We start from the raw sequence: 24,752 nt of genomic DNA, 5'->3' as shown, positions 1-24,752 counted from the left end.
TAATTGTTTAATTTATTTTTTCATTTGATATTTCCATGACAGCTTTCCATGATAATTGGATTGGAATTCATTTCCAACGTGCATTATATACCTTTCTCAAGTAACTGTTTTTTCTTGGAATAACTGTAATTTTATCTATTCACTCCTCGACAAGTTTACAACTGCTGGATTGAGTTAGACCGGCCCATCTGGTGCAACAAATGTCTCCCAACTCACCAGGGATCACGGGGGGGGGGGGGGGGGGGAAGCGGGAGTGGAGGGAGAGAAGGAGGTCGGGTTGAAAACAGATCTGCAGCCCTGATAATCTCAGCACCACCGCGTGTCCTCACATCAACTGTCCGCCAAACCGCTTCTAAATTCATTAAGTTCCCGCTAACTTTGACAGTAACTCTCGTGGCTGTTGGTGAAAGGAGCGGAAAGCGAGCGGCACAGAACGCACCTTTTGGTGTTGGGAGAGGATGCGTTGTAAAAAAAAGTTGGGCGCGACTTCTGTTCAACTTTGAGCAAAGGCTGCACAATTTGCGTTGTTTAAAAAAGTTGCTGAAATTTCGTACATGGAGTTTGGCGTCCCATGCCAAGACGCCAGTTAGCGCCGTGTTCTTCCAGTCGGATTCCCAGAGGAATCGGAGAGTCAAAAATTAACGTCAGACAAAAAGAGCGATAAGCAACAGCTTCGAAGTGAAAAGGTACGACAGTGGAGGTAAGCAAAAGTTTGGAGTGATGCTGACAACTGCTTATCTTGAACAAATCACTTTGACTTGGCTTTATTTTCACACAAATGTGTATTTTTTTTGCATTTTCTTCACATTTCAAATCGTCATTTTTTCCCTGCTGTTTGGTGACATTTCTCTATTTTTTTAATCGCGTATCAACGGCAGACGAGAAAGGAAACTTCACAATCATGTTTTACATTTTGTACTTATCTGACATCGGAATCCCAACAATTTTGTCTTGCAACTTGATCCCTATGGGTAGAGATGTGATCACAGAGCTCGGCGCCAATGTCTTTCGTGTAAAATCAAATCTATTACGTATTTGTTCCCACTGAATTGTCTTACTCAACTGTGTGATTTCATCAACGAAAATTTAGTGTAATTACAAATGATTATTTCCCCCCCTAAATTCTGATATCTTTGTGAAAAAAGAATAGGAGGTAACAACATTCACCCTTCCTATTCTCTTAATACTACGAAACCAAAACATAAATAAACATTGTGAGGAACAGTAGCAACAACACATATTGCATCACTGCGGCGTGGGATATGTGTACTTATTGTTGAAAGATTCCAAGTTGACTGTTTGCTCTTCAGCCTGAGCAGTCAACACACACTTGACGTCTTTGTGAGCCCCTTGAGCAGCTATATTTGCTGTTGGCAAATACTACTATCTCTTAAGCACTTAAGCATCTTTGGGCTTATGAATTTCACTTTTTATCTGGATGCAAATGCAAGTTATTTAACATCCTCTTCCTATTCTCTTAATACGAGGTAGATTTTCCGTCACGCTGCTCACATGTCAAAGAAGCTAAATGAACTTTTTAAAAATATAGACATTATTCATAAAGTTTGAAAAAGTTTCCAAAAAAATGTTGTTCAACTGTTTTGCCAATTAGATTCAGCCTTAGCTTCAAAACAATGGACAGTGACTTGAATAAATTGAGGTTTAGCACATTTCACTTTAAACAAGAAATAATGATGACAAACAAATCTCAAGAGTAAAAATATAGCCTGGCATCCAACGTCATGTTGTTGTTTTTTAAATCAAGCGAATGCATGCTTTCCACTTCACATGATAAAATACCGACTCAGGACCGAGGTGATTTGCATTAGGGAAAAAAAAAGAGTTTTAGTGCATTTGCCCATTGTGAAGAATGAAGAGTTCCAACAGTTAAAGCCTAAAGGGAGTGAAAGGAGTAAAGAATGGCTGAGCCTATTCAGCTCATTCAGCCTCTGTTTGGGGGCTCTGCTCTGCAGCGTTCACAGACCTATAGTGGTCATGTCACTTTCATCTTTGCAAGCCAGCCTCTCACTCTGTGTGTGTGTGTGTGTGTGTGTGTCTGCACAGATGTTATTTTTGTTGTATGCGTCTCTCACCTCTATTTTCACATATCACTGTTCTACATGTACCCTGCGTTATTGGTCAGTTTCCTTTTTGTCTATTTTTGGTGATACATATCTAGTGGGGTGATTGCATTGTATGTGAGCATATGTATATGTGTTTGTTAGAAGGGAAGAGCCCAAGAACAAGGCAAGTGAGAAGGGGCGGAACAGCTTTTTTGAAAGCAAATACCGATGAAGTCTAGCGTACAGAGACAGAGGAGAGTTTGAGAAGTGGGTGAACACTATGTGACTCAAAGGTGGGGGAGGAGCACACTGTTCGACTATAACCACCCAGTCCTGCTGATTGACCTCAGAAGGAGAAGGAAGGAGAAGGGCGATCTAACCCTACTACTAACCCACTACTTCATTGACTGAAGTCGACGTGCTATACCAAATCAGCCAATGAGCGCTGATCATAAGACACTGCTGCGAAACTGCTGCCTGTGTGCGGTCTTTGAGGCCTCTGTTGTTTAGTGCAAAATTATTTGCAATGGCATTTCACGCAAAGGGATGAAGACTACTTGCCCGTTTTCCTCTTCCAATTTGAGTTTTATGGAGAGTGAAAAGTTAAAGTTGTAGGGAATTGTCATGGAATGGAAAATTTGTTGGAGGAACGTTTCTCTGATTTGCTCCATTTATTTGGATTGGATTGGATTGGATATGCCTTTATTAGTCTCACAGTGGAGAAATTCACATTTCACAGCAGCAAAGTGATGAAAGGAATGAAAGTAGAAAAACAAAATACATGAGCTGCTGGAAAGGCAGCCACTCTCGCGGCGCCGTCTTGAAGTCAAAAGAACAAAAAAAACTAAATAACAAATAATATGACAGCATAGAGACAATATGACAAAACAAAGACACAGAGAGACATTCATTCTTCAGGACTTGCTGTACCCTCTTTGTGATGACATGAAGCAGTTCTAGATGAAAGAGGAGAGGATCAAAGTGTCTTTCCACCAGTGGATCAGGGACATCATGGTGGAATGTGCACGTCGACTACAAGCTAAATGTTGAAAGCAAACACGCAGCTGTAGCATCCATTGACGAAAAGAGATTGTCTCACATCTCCTGTTCCACATAAATCTGCTTCAATTCCAAGCCGCAACAGTTCTACATACGCATCGGCGCTCTGCGCTGACGCTCCTTTCTTCTAATTTCTCATGGGTCTATCGTGATCGTTCGTCCCTGGCTCATCGCTTCTACTGGTGTTGATGGCAGAGGATGGTTAAATCAGCAGGAAGCCAAGAAAGTTAATTTAATCTTGAAGACAGAAGAGACATTGTGGGAGGTCGGCCGAGGAGGAAGCAGGAAGAGAGAGAGAGAGAGAGAGAGAGAGAGAGAGAGAGAGAGAGAGAGAGAGAGAGAGAGAGAGAGAGAGAGAGAGAGAGAGAGAGAGAGAGAGAGAGCGAGAGAGACGGGCTGGGAGAGCATTTATATGACAGACAGGGTGCGACGCAATAGGATGTGACGTAATGGGATGTGACATCATGTAAAGGAAGGCAGGATGACGTATCAGTAAGTCCAAACCAAAACGAAATGATGCAAAAAGATGTTTAAAGATGTTCGTATATCGATAGTGGGTGTGAGTGCCATAAACATTTACAAACATTAGGGCTGTTCACAGTGCAACGTTAACCCCAGTGTAGCACCAGGGCTACCCCCGTTGAGCTTTCACACGTGCAAAGTTATACTGGCGTAGCACCTTGAAAACAGCTTAAATTGGAACAAATTTAAACCTGCTCAGGGGGTGGTTTAAAAATGTACTTTGGAGTAAATGTGTGTTTGCAGGGCAGCACTGATATCAAATGGGATGAGAGAATACACAATGCGTCAGAAGAATTGATTACATACGATATTTCATGCCCATGCCCTGTTGTACTTCAGCCATCTTTCCTTTCTCTCTCATCCTTTTATGCACTCTGATAGACCACAGCGTTGATTTGTCTGGAAAAATATAAACCATGGTAATTGGATATGTCACAAAGAAGGTGAGGAAAACGAAGTACACTTTATATCTGCATGTTTTATTTCTGTCTTATTTCATCATATTACAAGGCCGTGTGAACAGAAGCAGGGATGCACCGGTTAATATGCTTATCACTAGTAAGGATCTTTATACGTATGGACGCTCGACAACATCTATACCCATGTAAGATATCCATTCATTGATTATCTGTACCCCTTATTCCCTATTAGGGTCGCGGGGGATGCTGGAGCCTATTCCAGCTGTCTTCGGCCACTAGGCGGGGACACCCTGAATAGGTGGCCAGCCAATCGCAGGGCACATAAAGACAAACAACAGTAACTCTCACAGTCACACCTAGGGACAATTTGGAGTGTTCAATCTGCCTGCCATGCATGTTTTTGGAATGTGGGAGGAAACCGGAGGACTCGGAGAAAACCCACATGGGCCGGGCGAGAACATGCAAACTCCACACAATGAGGCCGGAGCGGGATGCGAACCAGCTACCTCTCCTCTGGGAAGCCGGCGTGGTAACGACTTGACTACCGGGCCACCGGTGTCAGACATATCGCAGCAAAATACATTGTTGCAGAACCCATGTAAATGTGTGCTGTGTGAACATCTCTCACGATTACCAATATGAAAGGTACTTTGCGAATCTTAGATCATTCACATGAAGCCCAAAAAAAAAACAGCTGCAAAATATTAGAATAGATTTTAGGAGTGTGAAATATTAAATAGACAAGGCAGTGTGCCTATACTACGAGGCACACTGCAGGTGTACAGGAGTAAATAAACGATTGCAGAATGGCCATTGGGTGTGTGAAAAGAAAAATCTCGGACAGTCTTAAGTCTAGACTGAAGACAGAGGAAAGAGTACAACTGAGAGCAGCAAATGGTGTCTTACATTCACCTGTAGAGCACTTTACTCAATTCTGTCCCTTTTACTTTTGGCAAGTGGACGGCAGCGGACAACACTTGCTTGTTTTAACACCTGTTGTTTAACTCTCCTCCAGAAGTGGTTCTTATTCTTTCTCAAGTGTGAAGTTAAATAGACACCCATCATATCCTGCATGGGGAGACTGAGGAAGGGGCAGTGTGGTTGAGCATATTTAACCTTCTCCTACTTCCACCTCATTACTCTAGAGCAGCGATGAGAGCTCTCCAGCCACAGTGGAGAAACTATGATCACACAGCATTACATCTGTGTAAGCTCTCAGTCGTACTGGAATGGTCCATCAATGAAAAGGTATCTTCAGCCGTCATCTGTACTTCTTTGAAGGTGTCGGACATTTCGCCTTATCCAAGAAGCTTCGTCAGCAAACAGTTTGAAAGAAGTACATATGACGGCTGAAGAAGCCTTTTCATCGATCACACAGCATTGTACCACTTTCAAGTAAAACTGCAATCATGGGAAAACATGGTAATTGGGATTCTTCTCTATCAACACCCCAACTACCTTGTAATTTCATTTAAAACTACCCCAAAGTGTATTCAGGAAAACTTGATTTTCAACTCATAATACTAACAATTACTATTAGGTAACTAAAAGCATTCATGTTTCCCAAAAGCAGGCAGTGTGCCTTATAATCTGATGCACCCTATGTATGATGTTGCAGAGTCTCTTTATATTCCCCTTTGAATTGTTTCCTCGCTAGTTTTCCTTTGCAATCTCATGGTGATTATTGGCAGGAACGAATTGTATGGTAACCTAAAAGGGTTCTGCCATGTGCATTACACAAATAGAGACAACTACTTTATGATCTCTGCGTTGCCATCATTAAACAAAGATAATACCAAAATCGTACTTAACTACTGTTTAAATGAAGTAAGGAGACAAGCAAGACTCCTAAGGGTATTTAGCCCTTTGTGGTTATGAGCCCACAGGTAAAGTTGTATGTCTTGTATTCCCTTTAGCATAGCTATATCTAGTGGATTCATAGCACAACCGCAGCCCGAATTGTAATTTCTATTCTATCGGCCATATATATGGGCTACATGGGCCATATATATGAAAATAATGTAGAAAAAGCCATTCATTGACGGTGTACCTTATAATACGAAGCACATTAGTGTGCCTGGAAGCGAGCATTTAGCTCACAATGGTGACTGTGTTTGTGTGATGTACAAATGTGCTGTTTTTTGCACCAACATAATTTAGCCCCTGTTGTGGATTATGTAGACTTTCGTTAGTGAACCCAAATACAGTTTTTGTATTTCTTCATTTGACTTTGAGCATCACTGCACACATGCTACCGCACAAGCTCTTCATTCAGTCACCTGCAATTACCGCACAAGGTGCTGCATTTATGGACTTTGACCAAGCAGGACTCAAAGGAACAACTTAATTTGCCCAAAGCGCCCAACAGCAACACATTAAAAAAAACGTAACGTTCATTTGATATACAAATCTATGCTAAAAATATATATTACGCTGAATATTTAGAGATTATTTCTTCCATTTCAGGTGCATGCCATATTTTTATTGTGTTGATCAATTTACAACTTTAAAATTGTGCACATTAGTGAAAGGAACATAATATTCTGGATACAGGTTATAAAACAATATTAAAAATTAGCTTGTTTCTTTTCATCTTCTTTCTCAGAGTACATGTTCCTAAATTTACAGATTTAATTATTGTCTCTCTCTCTCTCTCTCTCTCTCTCTCTCTCTCTCTCTCTCTCTCTCTCTCTCTCTCTCTCTCTCTCTCTCTCTCTCTCTCTCTCTCTCTATCTATCTATCTATCTATCTATCTATCTATCTATCTATCTATCTATCTATCTATCTATCTATCCACCCATCCATCCATTTATTTTGTATTTATCGTTTGATAATCAGTTTTTGGTTCAATTTTAAAATGCACTCATCATTTACAGCTCTACATTTTATATCCACATTACTTCCTTTAGTTTAAGTTGCTGCATCATTCATTGATGTGTCAGGAATGTTGTGAGCGCTGCAAATTTGAATAAAAGTTGAATGTAATATCCTCTTAATTGTCTTGATTATTAATTTCTACACATTGTATTTTCTGGTGTATAAGGCACACCCAAAAGCCTTGATTTTATTCAAAACATGACACTGCACCTTATACACAGGTGTACCTTACATGTGCCTTATAATGTGCTGTGCCTTATAGTTGGACAACTTTAATATATTTATTATATGTTGACACTTTTTTCATTCAATGAAGGTGCACCTTATAGTCTGATGCACTTAATATATTGACAAGGTTTGAAAATACATCACTTTGGCAGTGCGCCTTACACTCCGGTGCACCTTACACAACGGAAAATATGGTACTTATTTTAAAATGAGCAGTATCCTTGGGTCTTCAGTTAGCCATTACTGAAGCTGCTGGCACGTAATTACTGAATTACATGTCAGCAGCCATTACTTTTTGTTATGCATCGCGTCCCCCTGAAGCGTAAACTGGGAAGAAGGATTTCCTCCCCGCCCACATACTCTACGCAGCCAATTGTAAGCAAGCTTGGCCGATCGGGGCATGTATTCGTTGGCAGCACTTCAGCGCTGATTGGTGAGCCTTGGTGTCCGTTGTGTAAACATCCAGCCTTTGAAACCTCCAATGTGTCTGTGTGCGCGCGTGGGCGTGAAGCGCAGTATGCAGCCAATTGCAAGCAAGCTCGGCCGGACAAAGGAACACAATACAAAATCTAACTTACAGCATCTCTGTCCGAACATTTTTCGACATACTGTACCCGCAGAAATGTTCGTATGTACCGTTATTCGTAACTCAAATGTTTGTAAATTGGGGAGCGTCTGTAGTTGACTAATCCTAATGTTGGTGATTAGTCGCCTGGCAATATGATTGTTAGTGGCAACTTGAGTCATTCCACCAAACTCAAAGGGTAGGGACGGCAGGTACGAACCAAACTTTACATCTTCTTTGTACTTGTATGCTGAAGAAACAATTTCTTCAGCAACATCATTCTTGTCTATTGGCTGACAAAGGAACAATGGTCACTGCAGCTTTTGGGGAAGAAACCCTGCCCAGGTCATGGGAGGTCAGGTAGCCTGTGAAAGGGGGATGGGAAGACACATTTCATTATCTCAACACAAGATTAACTCTCTGGACAATGGACAATGGAAACTGTCAGATTTTTATTTCCTTCGTCTCTTTGAACATACGTAAATTCGTAAATTGTGTATCAATGACATTGACAGTATAATGAAGTTTTAAGTTTCTGTTTTTTTTGTCCTGTGTTCAAAAGCTGTGTTTGCTCATCAATATAACTATACAAGAAATGTCATGTTCATTTCTTAACATAGAGTTGAATTATGGTGAGCAGACAGCGAAAAACACTATTCAACGAGTGGATTAATAGTTTTCCATCTACTAATCAAGTGAACTCAGTCATTCATCCTCTGAACCGCTTAATCCTCCCTTGGGTTATGGGTGGTGCTGGACCTTATTCCAGCTGTCTTCGGGCAGTAGGTGGGTGGGGGGCACTCTAAATCGGTTGCCAGCCAATCGCAGGGCACACAGAAATGAAAAATAATCCACACTCTTACCTAGGGTCAATTTGGAGTGTCCAATCAGCCTGCCATTGAATGGCAGGCCCTGCCATGCATGTTTTTGAAATGTGGGAGGAAACCATAGGACGCGGAGAAAACCCGTGGGGAGAAGGCTGCAGCTCGAATTAAACGTCTGCACTGTGAAGTCCACGTGCGAACCTCTCGACTACCGGGCCACTGCAAAGTTGCATCAGTTTGTCAGCTTTCGTTGTTAGATGAGTTTCTTCGTCCTTCTGGTTCCACGCTGCTCGTTGTTCCTCTTTCAGTAAAAGCATAGAATGCTCACAATAGGTTTTTGTCAGGTACACCAAGTACACCATTGTGAAATTAGAGCCTTTCACATTCACATATACATAGATACTGATCTTTAAATGTCAAATTTAAGAAATGTGCAACCTTTGTGATAAATGGATATGAAAAGCTTCATTACAGACCATCTTTATGTACTTGTAGTGCTAATTTTTTGTGTGATTAATAGTTTAGCTACAAATTAGAAAAAGCAAAAGGATGAAAGTTTACAAATACAGTATCTGCCTCTGTATCATCATAACTTTCTGATCTTGAATTCATTGACTTCAGTGACGTGCGGTGAGGTTCATGGCTGGTGAGGCACTGACGTTGTCAAAGAAGTTCAGTGATAAAAATATCAGTAACGACGATAGATGGTGAACAAAAAACTACTTTATTCTAATGAGACAGAAAAGGCACTTCTCGTCTCGGTCGGAGCGAAGACATGAGCACACGGACAAAGATAGGAAACAAAGAGAACGATCTCCCGCTCTGACAAGTTTTTGAATGTCCACAGCAGCGATCTGTTGTCCAATCAGCTACGGACAACTCAGTGTTGGGAGGGTCTTAGATTGAAGTTGGAGCCGTTGCTTCTTTGCAACGACTATTGAACTAATAAGATTGATAATGCTATTAGACTGAAATTAAACGTGCACTAATCATAATGTGTACTAAGATAAACATGAAATAACATAATATGTTTACTAATGTGCATAAAACACTCTATCATTCTCTCCTGTTGTACATTTAAACATCAGTTCATACATTTCCAAAAGTTTTCATGCATGCACGTCATACTAACTGCACAGGGAACCATTCTTTATTCTTGCTTTACTCATCTAATCTAATCTATCCTATCTGATATTATCTAACTAACACCATGGAGAAGGCGAAAAACCTCTATCACAACTTTGCTGCTGTGATACGCAACCTCTCCATTTTTGAGGGTTTTTAAATTTTAATGAGGAAAACTCCTTCTCGGCTCTCCATTTCTTTTTTTTTTGCTTTTGTTTGTTGGAGCAACCACACTCTGGCCATGGTGTACTATTCCTAGCTACAACACAGGGTCCCCTTCACGCATTTGTTGATACAAAACCTTTGCGTAATTCACCTGAGAATTAGTTATCATATTCATTAGCATTGCTCTTAAGCATGGAATAATACAACCAATGACTAAGAAAATAAGTACAATCACAATTGCGAATGGGATTAACATTCTGAGCAAAGTCCGATACCAAGAGCCCCCAAAGAGCCCGTCAAAGATCCACGGGTGATCAGTCCGTCGATCTCTGGCCATGGCGTCTCTGAGATTCCTGACAACAGACAAAGCATCAGTCATGTTTATGGAATTCGCTTCTTTGGGTATGTACGTACAACAAGTGTCACCCACCATAGCACAGACGCCCCCTTGTGGGGCCGTCAAAAGGTCCAAAACCATTCTATTTTGCAGCACCATTTGTCTAATTGCTGCAATTTCAGTGTTTTGCATTTCATCTACTTCCAAACTGGCGTTTACAAACACTTGAAACCTGTAGTCAATTGTTTCAATTCGTAGCATGTTTTTAGCCACTCCAATTTGTGGAAAAAGAGCTAACATTACCTTACTTCCCGTGCTACGGTGTTTGAATTGTACTGGAACATCAGTTCCCCAGATCGAATCATGGGGCTTAAACGACATTCTTCTTTTCACATGATGGTGCGCTGGACGACTGGTAACGATGAAAGTATTGTCAGTTACAGTAACAGATGCGTACATACCATAGGCTCTCGGAGGAATAAAAGAATATACTTTCCAACCACATAACCACCAAAGATGTGAAGATACGGGTAAGATGGTGACATTGGTGTTTAACGGTAGCACATATAAACATCTATCCTCATCTATAAAACCTAAGTTTTGACCTGTACCGTATATTGCAACGCATACTGGTAATCGCAATCCGCTCTCGGTCATAACCTGATTTTCAGTTTCCAAAATGGTATCTAAACTTGGAACAATCTCTCCTCTCGAAGCATTGCGAAGAACTGGAAAATGTTGATCAGGTTTATGCGAAGATATTAACATATATGCAGCTCGAGCCATTTTATCTCCAAATACCTTTGAATGCACCCTTTGTTGCATCACGGAATGTGGCATATACGAACAAACAAAGCAATTACTTTTCCTATTTTGTTTAGCAATTAGTGTAGCATAACGATACCACGTGTTTGATAACAATGGATTCCAGTCATGTTTTTCTCCTGCAAACGGTTGATATAATGCGTCCATGACACCTGAATTTGGGGCTTTTTTGTCAGGTGTTTCCATCTAGACTGTCAGTTTGATGTGTGGTTTGCGCTGGAAAGGCGATGTTACGACTGGTGATGTCACAGATGACATCATGCATATAGTTACGGGAAAACCAATGTGATGTTCACGAAAATCAGGACAGAGTCTCAAGTCCATGCATCCTGCAACCTTGTGGGTTACGATAACGAGTTGGATATCTGTCATTGTGCCAGTTCCAGTTCCTAACCAGTTCCCTCGAGCTATCTTGACGACGATTCGTTTTGCTTCTTGGGCACAGTTATTTCGAACCCATTCTGTGTTAGGCTTAGAACGGACCACAACGGAATCCCAACCAGTGGTCCAAGCCTTCCCGGACTTGATACGAGCGTACCAAAACTCTTTAAGATAATTGCTTCCATCTTGTCATGCTTCGTTCACGAGGACGCTAAGAGGAAATGACACAATTCCTGCAGCTTCTAGTGGAAAGCAGGCTACATGATGTGCCATGCTTGGGCACTTTTCTGCCGTCGTTGGATGTAAGGGTGGAGTTTGGCAGGCTGATGGAATGGGAGGCTTTACGTGCGTCATCTGGATTGCCTTCACAAATTCGTACAGCAAGATGATGTGGACCAAACCCATGGCTATTGAGTAGTTTGGCTCTGTTTCTCTTCCACCTGCTCAGGATCTGGTTGGTGAGCGATCTTGCAGTGGCTTTGATGCACCCAGGTGGTTCTTTCGGCGATCTTGATGGCAGTTGGCGTTGTAATCAGCACGGTGAATGGCCCCTCCTCCGCCTTGCCTCCGGGGCCCAGCAGTCTCTGTTCCTGTGGAGGGAACACAGGACTGCGGCAGTACACGTGCTGTGGACCTCTTTTTCGTTGTAAAAATTTTACACGATTTTGCCAACAAAACGCTTGGATCGGATTCATTCTTTTGCCCAAAGTTCACCTTCCCATAATGGGAGGATGAAAGGTCTGCCATGCAAGATCTCAAAAGGCGTTAAGCCGTTATTAGTGGGTGTTATACTCATGTATAATTTAACCAAAAACAGACATTCAGGCCATGGCTTGCCTGTTGCCTGCATAGTTTTTCTAAGTCGATTTTTTATCGTACCATTCGTCCTTTCAACTAATCCTGCACTCTGTGGATGATATGCACAGTGGTCCTTTAATTTAATACCTAAATGTTCAGAAATTTTGGTTATTACGTCATTAACAAAATGTGGCCCATTATCACTCCAAATTATTCTTGGTATGCCATGTTCTGGAATAATATGTTTGCATAATGCTTTTGCAACGGATAATGCATCAGATTTCTTTGAAGGCACAATTTCCACCCATTTGGTGAATGAATCAATTAACACCAAACAGTATTTATAAGAATTACTTGTGCTTAGTTCAATGAAATCCATGTGGACCACTTCAAAGGGGTGTGACCCCTGTGGAAATGTTCCTCGTTTTGGTCGCATGTTACCTTGTGGATTGTGTTTACAGCAAATCAAACAACTCCGACAAAAGTTTTTTGCATACGAATTGAAACCTCTGCTTAAAGGAATACTTTCCCTGCTATAAACACCATGCCCGCTGTTGATACATGTGAACTACCATGGCTCAATCGAGCCACCATAGGGAACATGTTTCTCGGTAAACATGGTTTGTTGTCTATTTTATACAGCTCATCAACGAGCTTAGCACCAGCAAGCCACAAATCTTTTTCGGCTTTTGTAGCTAACGCTTGCATGTCCTTCAAAACTTGTGTAGGCACTAATTCACGCATTTCTTGATTTACCAAATTGAAAGTAGTCTGAGCAGCGTTCTTGGCGGCTGCTTCTGCTCTTGCATTACCTGAGCTAATTCTGTCCTTATCCCTCATGTGCGCTGCACATTTGCATACAGCTACACTTTTTGGAAGGAGGATAGCTTTCAATAAGCCTCTCAATAAATCTGCATGTTCGACAGATTTTCCGTTCGATGTAGTCATTCCTCTGCGGTTCCACTGAGCTGCAAAGCAGTGAAGTGTGGAAAACGCATATTGACTGTCTGTAAAAATCATCACTGTTTTCCCTTCCGCCCATTTACACGCTTCAGTCAATGCAACAATTTCTGCTGCTTGTGCTGAATACGTTTTTGGTAATGAGCCATCAGCAATAATTTCAACATCAGTCACAACAGCATAGCCTACTCTGTTAGCCCCTGCATCTGACCTAGACGCAGAGCCGTCAACGTACAGGTAGATGCTGTCAGGTAAAGGTGTGTCTTTCAAGTCTGGTCGTGGTTTGCAGTTCTCATTTATTCTGTCAATGCATGAATGTGGTTCTCCGTCAACAGGTAGAGGTACAAGTGTCGCTCGGTTAATGCTATTGCACCTCTCAACATTTATGTGTGGTTGTTCCAGCAAAGTTGTCATGATAGACAAATGTCGTGCTGGTGACAAGAAGGTCATTTTCGTGCCTGTAATCAATAAGTCAACCGAGTGTGGTACCATCAGCGTTGTAGGATGAAAAAGTACTAGTTCAGCTGACGACTGAACTGCCAACGCTGCGGCACACACTGCTCTAACACATGCTGGAAGAGCTGCAGCCACTGGATCCAGTCTTTTAGAATAAAATGCAACTGGTCTCAGCTTTTGTCCATGCTTTTGTAACAGGACTGAAGTCATGTATTTGTCTTTGCAGTCAACTGTTTGAACAAAAGGTTTGTCATAGTCAGGTAAGGCTAAGACGCTAGTGTTTGCTATCAAATTTTTTAATTCTGTAAATGCTTTACTGCCCTCTTCAGTCCACTGAATAGAGTCTTTCAGTGCCATCTCGTCTTGGTATATAAGTGTCAATAATGGTTGAGTAACTTGTGCATAATGCGGAATCCAAGTTCTGCAATAATTGCACAGTCCCAAAAATGTCATCATCTGTTTTTTCGTCTTAGGTCGAGGAATCTGCAAAATTGTCTGTTTTCTTTTAGTTGTCAACTCTCTTCCCTTTCTTGACAAAAGATGTCCTAGAAAAACAACTTCTTCTTGGCAAAACTGTAATTTACCAAAGAAGCTTTGTTACCTGTATTCGCTAAATATTGGAACAAAGCTATTGATACAGTCTTGTTCTCATCTTCAGTTGGTGAAGCAATTAAGATGTCGTCAACGTACAAAAGAATCTGAGAAGACTCAGGATGTTTAAAATCAGCAATACACTAAGACATTTCCTGTGAAAAAATTGTAGGGCTATCTGTAAACCCTTGTGGCAATCTTGTATATGTATATTTTTTCCCATTAAATGTAAATCCGAACCAATGACGTGAATTTTTGTGTAACAGAATGGAGAAAAAGGCATTGCTCAAATCAATTACTGTAAACCATTTTTTGTCAGGTTTTAAACTTCAATAATGTGTGTGGGTCTGGCACACACGGAGCACGTGATTGTATAGATTTATTTATCTGTCGTAAATCATGCACCATTCTCCAAACTCCAGATTCCACTTTTTTAACAGGAAATATCGGTGTATTACATTCACAAGTTGGGTCTTCAATCAAAATACCAGCTTTCACCATATCCCGTATTACGGGAGTGATGCCAATAATAGCATCCTGTTTTAATGGATATTGTTTAAGTCTTGGCCGATAAGTCGTTTTAGGCAGTACTTCAACTGGTTTTGCTGTTTTAAGTAAGCCCACATCTGTTTTTCCCGATGACCAAAGGGTGGCAGGGACGTCTGGAAAGTCCTCCGCCCCTAAAGTGGCCATTAGTCATAATTCTAGTGAATCGACCTTTACTGGGTCTCCCATAGCGTCAACTACGAAAGACTCCAGAAAGTTCACTTTTCTGGGTTTGTACCCTTCTTCTGTTGGTATTAAAGCTATTTGTAGTTGTTGTAACAGGTCTCTCCCCAACAAATTTATTGGACACTCTCCACTCAAGACCATAGTGACCTTGTATGGAGTTAGTCCCTCATCTAAAATTTTTATTGGTTTAGAAATAGGTAACAATGTCACTTTCCCATCTGCAGATACCACAGAAATTTGTTGTCGACTCGGAGTGACACCTGAATGGTGTCTCTTAACACTGATCTGCATGCACCACTATCGCAAAGAAATTTGACATCCTTTTTCCCAATTTTTAGCCAATAATAAGGCTTTTCATTTTCCGGCAAAGTCAAGGCAAAGACATTTGTCAAATCCAAGATTTCAACTGGTTTCATTGATCCCCATTTCCCACTGTTGTGATTGTTGTCATCAGTGTTGAAATGGGGTTCCGCGCGTCAATATGAATGTTTTGTTTTTTGTCCTTCACCATATCGTGTATTATATGGTGGAGGTCTGTAAGATTTCCCATGTTTCCTTTTCGGTATATGTTTCTTTTTGCAGTGGCGAGCAATATGCCCTACATTGCCACAACTGTAGCATCGATCACTGGGCGGCATCCGTCTCTTCACCCGATCCTGGTATAACACGTTCTCCATTATGTTACCCATGGTAGATGCCATCACATGTTCCATCGCCGAATTTGCACCATTTCCCCACTTTTTTCTCACCACGTCTTGGGCGTGTATTGCCCACTCCATGAGATCAACCAACCCTGCAGTCCGGTGTTGGACATAATGTTTCCGAATGAAATCTCCAATCTCTGGCGTCAAATTCTGGAGAAATGTTTGCTTGAATTGGTTGACATATATGGAATTCTCATCAGCAGATTCAGGAATACAGCAGTGGTTTCGAAAAACATTTTCCAAGCGTCCTCGAAAAATGTTAATATCTTCCCCACGTAATGTCTCCGTGACGAGTAGCAAGCTGGCTTCCCGGTACTCCCTCTGATGCCGCGTTAGCGCCGCCAGCTCGTCCATTTTATTCGGGAGCGATCTCACGTTCCCCATGATGACGGACGGGAGAACGTGTCGGTATTTTCTCGTTCTTTTGCGGCGATCTTTCCCGGCCCGACATCCTCTTCAGTTCATCGGGGATGTCTGGTGCGGTGGCCGCTAGTCCGCTATTAGCCCGCCACGCTAGTAGCTGGTCTCGACTGTAAACAATGGGATTCCGCGTGCGCGTGGATTCCCCGTTCACAGGAGCGATGAAAAAGTAAAAAATAACGGCGATGAGCAAAAGAAAAGATGCCCATCTCCTCTCCGTAGGTTTATGGAACGAGATTAGGCAAAGCAAAAACGGAAAAGTAAAGAAGTGAAAAAGTAGACAAGAAAGGGAAAGAGCTGCTGTGGAGGCAGCCACACAGGGGGGCGCCATCTTTAAAAAAAAAAAAAAAAAAAAAAAAAATGTTGATTCAAACCCAAGAACAAAGGGCGTGATTAGCGCCAATTCTCAGTCACGATGCGCGTTCACGCACACACAAGGAATGCACTTACGCACGCACGCACAGACACACACACACACACACACACACACACACACACACACACACACACACACACACACACTCTCTCTAACGACTCAAATGACTTCGCCCCCACCTTTTTTTTCTCTGTGACAAAGAACCCTCTCTGTGTCACTATTCTAGCATAGAACAAACCATTTTAAATGCATTAATTTTTCAGATAACCCAGTACTTTTGCAGCTGCTTATTATAACGTCCGCTTTTCAGAATTAAAGCGGCCCTCACACAAACTGATTTCCAGATTATCACCACCTTGTGATCAATTTCTTTCGCTGGAAAACTTCCGAACCATAAATTGGTGTGTGGAACAAACCCAGACACTCTAGTCCATAAAAGCACTAGGATGTCGCGTACACAAGTCCTTTGTGCACCACCGGGACCGTCTTCTTATTGGGCTCATCTTAGTCCAAAGAAAACCGCGTTACACCGGTATGTACATGGGTTAAATGAATAAGATACCTCTGGCCAGGAGGAGTCTCACAATACATTCAAATAATGGCTGCTAGCTAGCGCGTTACTCACCTAGTGAACTTTTGAAAAACAGCCGTGTTGTCCTCCAGCCAGAACGTTAGGAGCCCCACCGCCACCGGAAAGGAGTGATATTCTTTCCGTCTCTCGTGCGGACTTCACAAGCAGGCTTCAGCGAAGAGCGAAAAAATCTTCGTTTCTTCCGTAGGTTGGCGCCAGCCAAGGAGCAGGTTCGCCGCGCGTCCCCACGCGTCATCTCCCGTTGAATTTTAAAACGGGCTGAACCACCGGGAGCTTTTTTGAGCTATCTTCCCGTCTCACCTTGACCGGGCACACAGGTGGCAGTCGTCACGCTAAGGCTGGCAGACTGGCATCGGGTTTTGGCACCAATTAATGTTCGGTTTCAATTCTTCCTTCTTTCCTGGTTCGGTTTTCAAAGACGTTCAGTGATAAAAATATCAGTAACAACGATAGATGGTGAACAAAAAACTACTTTATTCTAATGAGACAGAAAAGGCACTTCTCGTCTCGGTCGGGGCGAAGATATGAGCACACGGACAAAGATAGGAAACAAAGAGAACGAGCTCCCGCTCTGACAAGTTTTTGAATGTCCACAGCAGCGATCACTAATAATGTGTACTAAGCTAAACATGAAATAACATAATATGTTTACTAATGTGCATAAAACACTCTATCAGACATCATCACAGTCAGATTTACAAACATATGAACTCAACCTCGTAGCTTATTCACCATTTGATTGGCAACAGTTAACGTGTTTTGTTTAAAATGTCATGTCAGTATTCTTTATATATACAAACTGTAGCGTAGGAAAAAAATAATTAGAAAACGTTATTATCATGTTACCTTTACTTATAAATGAAGTCCATGTGCCACTACTTCTGAAGAAAGGCATCGATAACTTCTTTGTAGAAGCCTTCCTTATCTTTTTTCAGTTTTAAAAGTCTCTGTGTCTCAATGGAGATCACTGCCACTTAAGAAAGTCGTCCTTGATCAATCCTGTTCCGACTGTATGTTTTCAGTCCTTTCAGTACTGAGAATGACCACTCCACTGATGCTGTAGTAGCTGGAACAGTGAGCACGAGCAGGAGCAACTTTGTTGCCTCAGGAATAGTTTCAATAAGATCCTTCTGGGCCAAAAAGCTGAGAAGCTGTCCAGGAGATTTACATCCATCCGTCACCGTTTGTGAGCTATACAGTCCGGTGTTGGTCTTTCTTTAATTATTATCTCCTACTTTGATTGAAAGTCCAGTTTATAAAATTCTTTCAATTTAGAAATGTAATCCTCCATTCTGAAAAAATTGTCGGTACGCAGACTCGTCGCCGTCTTTGATGAGACCGATGACCGTGGTGTCGTCTGCGAACTTTATGAATTTGACACCTGGGTGCGTTGAGGTGCAGTCGTTCGTGTAGAGAGAGAAGTGCAATGGAGAGAGGACGCATCCCTGCGGGGCTCCAGTGCTCGTGTTTCGTGTTGTGGATGATATGTTTCCCAGTCTGACCTGTTGTGTCCGTCCTGTCAGGAAGCTGAGGGTCCACTGGCAGATCGTGGGGGACACACCAAGCTGGAGAAGTTTGGGGATGAGGAGTTCTGGGATGATGGTATTGAACGCAGAGCTGTAGTCCACAAACAGGATCCTTGCGTAGGATTCCTGTGTTGTCAAGGTGGTCGAGGATGTGGTGCAGTCCGATGTTGACTGCATCCTCCACAGACCTGTTTGCCCGGTAGGCAAACTGAAGAGGATCTAGCAGAGGTCCGGTGATGTTCTTTAGGTGGTTCAGCACGAGGCGTTCAAAGGACTTCATGACCACAGACGTCAGAGCAACAGGTCTATAGTCGTTCAATCCCGAGGGTGCTGGTTTCTTTGGAACTGGGACGATAGTAGACTGTTTGAAGCAGGATGGGACTTCACACTGCTCCAGGGATCTGTTGAAGATTTGTGTGAAGACCGAAGCCAGCTAGTCAGCGCAGACTCTCAGGCAGGAGGGGGACACTCTGTCAGGTCCTGCAGCTTTCTTGATCTTCTGCTGCCTGAAAAGCCGTCTAACGTCCAGTTCGTGGATCTGTAGGGCAGAGGGCGGAGATACGGTAGTTTCTGGTAATGGTGGGCAGACCAGGGAAATGGGGGTGTCCTTTTCAAATCGGCAAAAGTATGTATTTAACTCATCAGCCATACCATTGTTGTACACTGCTTGGGGGGAAGGTAAACGATAATTTGTTATTGCTAATGTTTAATGTTTTATGTAATGTTTGTTCATGGAAAAGAACTTTAAAGTACAAATCACTACATAAATATAACATAATGTCATGTCATTTGTTCAAAGTTTAAAGGTGTCCATTTGTATGTAACTTGTGCCACCAGAGACAGTAACATATTGGACCTATTTTATTCAAATGCCAAGGATGCATACAACCCCCCCCCCCCCTTCTCGGAAGAGCAGACCACAATATGGTTTATCTCCAGCCTGTGTACAATCCCCTTGTCCAGAGGCAACCAGCTGTGACCCGCACGGTCAGAAGATGGTACACAGAAGCTGAAGAAGCTCTGCGGGACTGTTTTGAGTCAACCAGGTGGGAGCTCTTCACTGAGATCCATGGGGAAGACATTGATTCACTCACCGACACCATCACAGACTACATAAACCTTTGTGAACAAAACACCGTACCCACCAGGACTGTGCAGTGTTTTTCCAACAACAAACCATGGATTAAGCCCGACATAAAAGCCCTCCTGAAGGAAAAGAAAAGGGCTTTTATGTCGGGCAACAGAGAGGAACTGAAGGCCGTGCAGATCCAACTGAGGAGGAAGGTCAGAGAGGGAAAGAAGGCCTACAGGATGAAAATGGAGGAGCAGCTGCAAGCCAGCAATGTCGCTGGTGTCTGGAAGGGCCTGAAAAATATCTCAGGCCACAAAAGCCCAGTGACATTGAACGAAAAAGACAAGGACTGGGCAGATGAACTCAACCGCTTTTTCAATCGGTTTGACAAGACGCCTGTCGCCCCCGGCCCATCGTCAACTTCACCTGTAGCTGCTCCTGCACCAACTCTCACTGTGGCCTTACCCTCCCTGCCCCTTCTCACGACCAGCTTCCCGCAACCAACAACTGCCCTCCCAACCGTTGCCACACCCTCAGCCGCCACTCTGCCTCCCGGTTCCTACCTGTCCGTCACAACTGCGCAGGAGTGGAACAAACTGAGGAGGCAGCAGGTCCGGATGACATCAGTTCCCGACTCCTTAAGACCTGCTTCGACCAGCTGTGTTTCATTGTCCAGCACTTGTTCAACCTGAGCCTGAAGCTGGGCAGAGTTCCACAGCTGTGGAAAACGTCATGCCTGGTCCCAGTGCCCAAGTTTGCCAACTCAAAGGAGCTCAACAGCTACAGACCGGTGGCGCTGACATGTCACCTGATGAAGACGCTGGAGAGACTAGTCCTCGCCCACCTGCGACCGCTGGCAAGCTCATCGCTGGACCCGCTACAGTTTGCCTACCAGCCCAGCATCGGTGTGGAGGATGCCATCATCTACCTCCTCCATACGGCGTTGCTGTACCTGGAGAATGCTGGGAGCACAGTGAGGATCACGTTCTTCGATTTCTCCAGTGCCTTCAACACCATCCAGCCAAATCTACTGGAGGACAAGCTGCAGGATGCCGGAGTCGACCAGCACCTCATATCCTGGATTACAGATTACCTCACAAACAGGCCACAGTACGTGAGGCTAAAGAACTGTGAGTCGGACAGGCTTCTCTGCAGCACCGCAGCGCCGCACGGGACAGCCCTGGCTCCATTCCTGTTCACCCTCTACACCTCAGACTTCAACTACAACACCCCAACCTGCCACCTTCAGAAGTTCTCTTACGACTCAGCTATTGTCGGCCTCATTACAGAGGGAGACGATAGGGAGTACAGGGGACTGACAAAGGACTTGTGACTGGTGCCAGCAGAATCACCTCCAGATCAACACCAGGAAAACCAAGGAGCTGGTGGTGGACTTCTGCAGGAAACAATCCTCACTTGCACCGTTGAACATCCAGGGTTCGGACATTGAGAGGGTGACCTCCTACAAGTACCTGGGTGTTACTCTCAACAATAAACTGGACTGGCCTACAAACACGGATGCCCTAATCAAAAAGGGACAGAGTTGCCTCTTCCTACTCAGGAAACTGAGGTCTTTTGGAGTTCAGGGGTCACTCCTTAAGACTTTCTATGACTCTGTGGTGGCTTCAGCCATCCACTATGGAATTGTCTGCTGGTCAGGCAGCATCACCACCCGGGACAGGAAAAGACTGGAGCGCCTTGTCAAGAGGGCAAGTTCTGTCCTGGGCTGCTCGCTGAACTCTCTGGAGGAGGTGGGCAACAGACGGACGGTAGCTAAACTAAAGGCTATGATGGACAGCCCCTCCCACACCCTCCTGCCCACCCTGACAGCACTGGGTAGCTCCTTCAGCCAGAGACTATTACACCCGTGCTGCAAGAAGGAAAGGTCCATTGTCCAAGTTTCCGTAACAGATCTTGAAGAATACACTTGTTCAGACTAAACTGTAGAGCCTCGACACCTGTCTGCCCATAAATTAAATGTGTTTATCGAAGGAGTCCTTTTTATTTCAAGCATTTAACCACAGCCCATAAAACTGTTCAAGAATGTGACTACATAGGCTGTAAAGTTTCATGTGGGCACTACGACTGAAAGGCCCATTTCAAAGCTGTCGAAAACTATTATTCGGTATCAGCAACCCTCCTGTGAGCAGCTTGGCTGGCAAAAGGACACTTCTGTCGTCCATTCTGTCAGTTGTCTCATAACAACAGTTGACACTGGGTTCTTTCAGCCATGACCAAATCTTTCCTTAACCAAGAAGAAGGTTCATCAAACTTTAACCATGGATGCGGTGAATCTTATTCAAAAGTAAATTAAAATGGCTGTCATGACTAATCCATTCCAAAAGGCTAACAGGCAGTTTGGAATGTTTGGCGTATCTGAAAAATTTTGGATCAGCACATGGCTACATGACAAAGTGCAGTCAATTCTTTTCATTATCATGAATTGTGAACTACAGTATTTGCTTTTAAAACATCAGTTAATAAAAATAGAAAAAAAAATACATTTCTTGTTGGGGCCATAATTAATGAAGCAGGAATTAAAAATAAGAACAAAAGGATTCATTAATCTTTAGGACGCCACATAATGGAGCTTGCGCAGATAGTCAAGGCGCGATGGGAGAATAGAGAGAGAGAGAGAGCTGTTTAGGAGAGCTTTTGCAAATAGTGGCAGCATGTGCTGTTGACCGGATGTACGAAAACAGAAGTCTGAGAAAATAAAATGTTAAGAAAATAAAACAATGTTTAAAATGTGTTCATGTTTGAATTGAATAACATATGCTCCCTGGCGAACATATTTAACATTGATATAGGTGAATAAAGAAGAAAAAAAAAATCACAAAATAAAACGATTACATACAATCAAAATGGAAACACAATCTAAGTAAAGTCATGCCATTTGCGACATCAAGCAAGTCTTCATGGCATCCTGGGTTCTTGGATGGTGATACGGATGAGCAGGTGATCGGGAAAGGGGTGTGCAATTTGTTGACGTGGTTCCAGTGTTCTTTTGATGTGCTCTGGGATCTCCTTAACGATCCTGGCGAATCCAGACGATCCTCGTGGCTCCTGAAGATGGCTAGCGGCTCCATGAATCGTCCATCCCACGTCAATGTCACTCATGTCTTTCTCCAGGCCGTGGCCTCTTGTTCTGTGGAGAGCAAAGGAGACATGCGGCAAGTCACATGGCGACAGGATGTTCTTTATTTATTTTATTCTACACATCACACATTACGTGGGTCTGTTTTTTCCTTTCCTCTAATGTGCACTGCATTTAAATAATAATGACTATAATCACAATAAGTTACGGCGGCCCGGTAGTCGAGTGGTTAGCACACCGGCTTCACAGTGCAGAGGTCGCCGGTGCGCGTCCCGGTCCGGCCTCCCTGTGTGGAGTTTGCATGTTCTCCCCGGAACCGCGTGGGTTTTCTCCGGGTCCTCCGGTTTCCTCCCACACTCCAAAAACATGCATGGCAGGCAGATTGACCACTCCAAATTGTCCCTAGGTGTGAGTGTGAGAGTGACTGTTGTACGTCTTTGTCTGCCCTGCGATTGGCTGGCAACCAATTCAGGGTGTCCCCCGCCTCGTGCCCGAAGACAGCTGAGATAGGCTCCAGCAACCCCCGCGACCCTAATGAGGAATAAGCGGTACAGAAAATGAGATGAGAGACAATAAGTTACACCCCCTTTAGTTGTAACTATAAACTAGTTTCGATCCGACAAATGTCATCACTGTTCGCAAAAGACAACCAGAAGATATTTGAATATGTAGCTATTTTTCTAAGCAATATTTTTCGTTTGATCAAGCCCAATTGCATCAAAATTTGTCGTTGGCTTCTCTGCCATTCATTCTTTGTGAAAAGAGGTCACCTTGCGGCCCATAACCACCGAAAAGAATTATCAGGGCATTGAGTGTTCGGGTAAAATAACTGCAGCTGTCCAAACTACCAATTTGGGTGAACGGCAAAAACTATACTGTTTTTACTCGAGGATCAACTTTTTTTGCATCAACTTTTTACTATTGAATTCCATGTGGCAATCAAAATCAGTTTTTATCTCGTCTTTTTTTGGTAATATTATATCTGCCCCCGTCAAACAACACCGACCGTTATTCGGATTGACGCAACACAGCTCACAATCAAACCTCATATACACAACTTGGGTGCACGTGAACTGAGATTTCTCTCAACTCTTACCTCGAGAACAAAACTCCTGAACGCACAACGTGCGATCAGCGAGCTATTTAGTGCTCTCCCGGTTCGTTATAGCCCTCGGCACGAACCTAAATGGATAAGGGTTTTGCCATTTGGATGTTGTTTTGATATTTGAGTGAAGAGGTCTGCAGGTGGCACACCTATCCATCTCCTCTGCCAAATGAGCAGAGTATGTAGCAACGGTTAGGAGCGTGTGCAGATGCAACGTGTGTGTGTGTGTGTGCGCAAGCAGGAAAGAGAACCTACCAGCATGTGGATCACACTTACTGAAAGATAGACAGGAGAAAAGTAAGAAGGCTATGTTCAAAACGAGGGGGCCTCTTTTGATCTGTGTTTTCATTCCTTTCAGTGTTGGTGAAAGGGGAACTGTTGAACAGTAGTAGTCGAGAGGAGCATTTGAAACTTGAACGAGGCTCGAAGAAAAACATGTGGCATGTTTGAACACAAGTCTGCACATCTCAGGCAAAGGTGGCAGGAAGGGACAAGACAAAGAGTAGGGAGGAAAAAAATGGAGGGTGCAATCATGTTAGATATACTTTATGAAGTCTTTTTTTACATGATGGCGAATCTGGCCTTCTTGTATGCGCACCAGTGATGGATGGATGGATGGATGGATGGATGGATGGATGGATGGATGGATGGATGGATGGATTGATTGATCGATCGAAAAATTTACAGTGTACCTCCCTGAAGGTACACTGTTAATTGAGACCATTGCCGCTCTTGCAAAACAGCATTACCAATAGTTACGAATTGGGTGGACAACTAGATTCATGATTCACTCGAAAACAATACCCAAACCTTTTTGCCCCACTGACTGGTTTAATGTCAGACAATATTTTCAGGGATCGGCCGGATAAATACAACAAAATAATATGATACGATCGGCATAAAAATTATGGTATTATCTAAACATAATAATAA

General features: G+C 43.1%; 1 protein-coding gene across 3 annotated transcripts in view; it reads left to right on the top strand.

Moving 5' to 3' along the window:
- Positions 1-272: 272 nt before the first annotated feature.
- Positions 273-24,752, top strand: part of gli2a (GLI family zinc finger 2a) — a 159,928-nt gene continuing 135,448 nt past the window's right edge. For 2 of the 3 annotated variants that reach the window (XM_089003494.1, XM_089003497.1), the window contains exon 1: positions 273-700. The gene's annotated coding sequence lies outside the window, so the exon portion shown is untranslated. The remainder of the gene's footprint in view (positions 701-24,752) is intronic. The other variant, XM_089003496.1, reaches the window with a different exon arrangement.

This window comes from Hippocampus bargibanti, linkage group LG08, assembly GCF_051943395.1.
Source record: "Hippocampus bargibanti isolate YZ-2025 linkage group LG08, ASM5194339v1, whole genome shotgun sequence".
NCBI lineage: Eukaryota > Metazoa > Chordata > Actinopteri > Syngnathiformes > Syngnathidae > Hippocampus > Hippocampus bargibanti.
The sequence above is the reverse complement of the archived record's forward strand: the minus strand, read 5'-3'. Positions and strand labels throughout refer to the sequence as shown.